This window comes from Drosophila mojavensis, unplaced genomic scaffold, assembly GCF_018153725.1.
Source record: "Drosophila mojavensis isolate 15081-1352.22 unplaced genomic scaffold, ASM1815372v1 contig_80, whole genome shotgun sequence".
In the NCBI taxonomy this organism is placed as follows: Eukaryota; Metazoa; Arthropoda; class Insecta; order Diptera; family Drosophilidae; genus Drosophila; species Drosophila mojavensis.
The window spans coordinates 2,718,973-2,723,566 of record NW_025318906.1 but is presented as its reverse complement, the minus strand read 5'-3'; positions in this window follow the sequence as shown (position 1 = coordinate 2,723,566).

The following is a 4,594-nucleotide window of genomic DNA, read 5'->3' as shown; positions in this document are numbered from 1 at the left end:
CGCTTGTTTATTGCAACTGTTATTTGACTTGAGAACCGAACACAAGAGTCGTAAAAATAAAATAATTAAAAATTGTAAATACAAAAATATATATTCAAATTAAAACAGCAAAACAATAAAAAAGAAAACAAAAACAAAAGTAAAGTGACAAAAACTAAACCGAGAAACAATGGAAAATGAAAGCTTGAAACACACAAACCGAATTGTTTTAGTTTAATTAGAGCCTGCTACAGAGAAATATAAGTTATAGTAACTGTGCCTTCCCCAACAACAACAACAACAATCTTCATTTTGCTTTTCTTTACAGATCTTAGTGTGGGTAAACCGAGTGAGAGAGATGCCTAGGTTATAAAGTATATATGATATATACATGTGCAGTTATAAGAGCTATGAATAATATTTTTAGGGGTTAACTTTTCAGCTTATATAAATATAGTTTCTTTAAAATGTATTTTATAAGGAGAACCTTTTTCTAGAATTTTGTAGTATACGATTTTCTATTTTCAAAGCTCTTTTAAACTAAATCCTTTTATATTTATTTATATTATAGCTCTGAAAGGTCTATACTATAGGTTATCATAGAGTTCTCTGAAATGTTAAGAGAAAAGTCACTTGTAGTCCTATAGTTCTAGTATTTTGAAAAAGTTTGTATTGTCCCTCCATTGGTATAATTTCAGCATTTACCACGACCTAATGACAACTTACTCTAAGTAAATTAAATAAATAAAAATGATACAAGTAAATTATGAAAATTTAATAGTTTTATGCAATGTAGATTGCTGAAACTAGATGCTCAATATATGGACTATATACTCGTTAGTGTTTCCATTTTATAAAATGTTTACTTTTATCTTGGTATGCTCACTAGGGGTGTGATAAATTGGGAATTTTATTTTTCTGCCTAAAAATTTCTTCATCACATATCATATATCATATTTTATATTATACGATTTTTTTCCCTTTACAGTTTCCTACAGGATCTATAATCTACCGGCTCCGTGCTTCCTATTAACTTTTCCTGCTGGGAATATTTCAGGGAATATGACTTTTATGGAATTTTTAGTTCTCAATATATCAGATAACTCTACAGCATAGATTTTTAAGTATATAAGGTAATCTGTCCCACTATATTTCTCCCTGACTCTTCGTCCTTCTCTCTCAGTTCCTGCCGTCAATAAAACGTATATAAATTAAATATACAAGAATTTGTAAACTATTTTCCTTTAACACAAATACTGCCCGATTCCTTGTATATAATATGCAATAGCTAAAAACTATTCATCTATATTTCCATTCACCTCTCCTTCCATCCCCTGTCAAACCAACCCGTCAATCACTTTATCTGATTGCCAAACAGCTTGACTTCAACTTCCAGCTCGCAACTTCCTTGTCCTGCTGCCATTGACGAGCTGAAAAGTAAATATGTCAGAATCATGACCCCGAGAAGGGGGCGCTGGGCGTGGTCAGTTGCTAACTAAAGACGAGCAAGCAATTAATTGCCAAACGAAGCGACTTAAATTGTTCTTTGTTTATGCTAAACTGGTTTTTCTGGTTGAATTTACCTGGTATAAGTCTACCTCTGTGTACCTGGCACGTGTCATTGACTTCGCAATGTTTGCATTTGTATTTGTATTTGTATATAATAAAAAAACAAGAGATGCGCTGCTTTGCCAAAATAATTCAAGCATTAAATGTGCAGCGAAACATTTGGAAGATCTCAAAAACAGATACAAACGATGTGCTGAAGATTTGAAGAGCTTGGGGTATAGACATTTGCTGGTTGGGCAACAGTTTTCCTCAGTATAGCTGCTATATTTGTGCTCGGATTACTATGCAACATATATCTGGAAGGTCTTTGGGTATAAAATCATTACCATTTTTGATGATATTTTGATTAACTTGAAATGAGACTGAAAATTGGTCAATTTATGAAACTATTCGACCTCAATAAGTTCGAGCCATACAGATACCGATACAGGTATCTACAGACAGAGTTAAACATACAGGTGTAGACATAGAGATAAAGAGAATCGTAGAGAATAGAATAGAAAATATCACGTGCAAAACTTGGGAAGATTTCGAGTCAGATATGAAGCGAGCAATGTTCAGTTGGTTATCAAAGATTGTAGTATGAGCTGATTAGATAAGATAATATGCACTTCTGACTTCTACAGCTACTAGAACAGTTATATTATTTCCAATTAATATATATACGCGTTTCTTATCTATACTAATTAAACCAAAGGGTCATCTATAAATAAATAAATAGGCACTATCTGAACATATTTAATCACATTTCATTATTTCCACAAATATATATCTACATAATTTTCCGCCCCTAAAAAACCCCACTTAACTTCTGAAATGAACGCTGCGAAATATACTCGAAATTTGCGAATTTTGATTGATTAAATAAAGTGCACTGCACTTGATAATACAATGGGAACAGACAAATAAAAAAAGGGAGAATAACAAGGAGCAAAGTGAAAATAAAAGACAGTTCTTATTCACACCCATTCACACACATACACACTCTCCCACACACACATGCGAATTCGTTCTGTATGCTGGCAGAGAAGAGATGTCGCCCGTTCAAATGTCAAGAACCAACCCTCTCGACTATATTCGTCTCAGTCGCACTCGCTGGCTGCCTGGCAGCTATCTCGCTTGCTTGCTGGCAGGCATTTTTGATGCACGGATATTACAGGATAACGCTCTCGCTCGCTCCTCCTACAAGCGTGGGCGTGGCCAAAAAAGCGCCAGAGCAAAGCGCTTTGACTTTTGCGTTCGTTTCACTTTTGTCCCAAGCACAACAAACACTGTGCAGAGAGTGCGAGCGAGAGAGCGAGGAAGCGAACAAACCAGGCGACCGAGTGAGAGTGCGAGAGAGAGTATGTGCGAGTGTGCGAGTGGCGAGTGGCGGCAGGCTGCTGAGTGCGAGCGGGTGAGAGCTGGCTGAGAGCGAGTGTGTAGGAGCTGGTAGGTGATTGTTGTATTCCGACATCTCATTTGTTACAAAGTTAATGTTGGCGTATTAAGCGCAGCAAAAGCCTCAACAGCAACAACAACAACAACAACAACAACAACAGCATCAGCAAAAAGAGCAACAACAAAGAATAGAAGGAGAAAAATGAAAACAGGACACGCTAAGAGGATGTGGCCGGATGAACTTTTATCGATTATTGGATTTGCCTATGGCGCTCGGCTTTAAGCAGTGTTGAATACACACGAGCCATTGTCGTTGCCTCCAGCCTGCGAGACTTGAAATAATGATGTCATCCAATTAGGGAAATTAAATAAACAAATCATAAACATATCATTGTATGTGTGCGTGTGTCTGTTGGTTTACTTTTGAAAAATAAAAGGTCCTGTTGTTATGTTTATTCTTTGAAATTCGCATCGCCTACTTTATGAGCTAAGTTGGCTGCTCTTAAGTATTTTTATCATATTACGCTGGGCCAATATGCGTATATATATAATAGATATGAGTGTTAATCAACTGAAAAACTTTTGATTATTATGACAATTATTAATATTTTATATTTCCCAACTTAAATGTACTTTAAATTGAAATATTTTCCCATTTTATTATTCTTATTTTTGTTATTAGTATATATATTTTATTTGATGACTATTCAGGATTCATGACTACTTCAGTATTTATTATAATTTATTTTTGGATTATGTTTTCATATTATTATCATTATTGATATTAATATTACTTTACTTTGATAGAGTCTCCCGCCATAATTTTATTAGATATACCCAAAATGAGAAGACAACAACAAAGTTATCGTAACTGACGTAATCGAATAAGTTGATACAATCTAATTTGAAACAATATCGTAAACGCAGATGTCTATCCATTATTGTTTTGGCCATAAATCTGGTATGCTTACGGCTCCGACATTAGAAAGATGAAGGCAAAACGAAACGAACACCGAAGGAAAACAACAACAAGAAACGTAACCGAAAGGCCACAGCAGACGGAACGCCGTTCAATTCAATTACAGTTAACTGGCGAGGCGAAGGCATGGGCGAAGGCCAAGAAGGAGGCGGTGGGACGAATTCGAAAGCACTAACATCACAGAAGGTATTACAAAACAAAAACAAAATGTCAAAACCCAAGACGATTATGTGAGCGAACACCCCGCGCAGCTGCGCCAGCAGAAGGCGAGTGAGAGAGAAAGAGAGAGAGAAAGACAGAGTGAGTGGCGAAGAGGCGAAGTGGCGACGAGAGAGGCAGAGGCTCCATGTAGACTCCATTGCAGTTACAGCTGCTGCTACGTCATGATGGCGGCCAGAGTGTGTCTGTATGCGTGTGCGTGTGTGTGAGCGAAGAGAGAGCGCTGCTCGGGTGTTTATTGGGAGATTGAGATTGCGGCTTGGCTTACCTACGCTCAAACAGCAGCGTCGACGTCGGCCGCAGCATCAAGAAGGAACGAATCAAAGCAAGCCAACAAGCAAATGCGCCACCAGAGTTGCCACTAAAAGTCCTCGCAGCGTAATATGGCAACCAGCCCTAACCCACCCACAATTTACAGTGGGCTGGCTGCCTGCCATGCGGTTAGGTTATGCTGCTGCCAACGTCTCT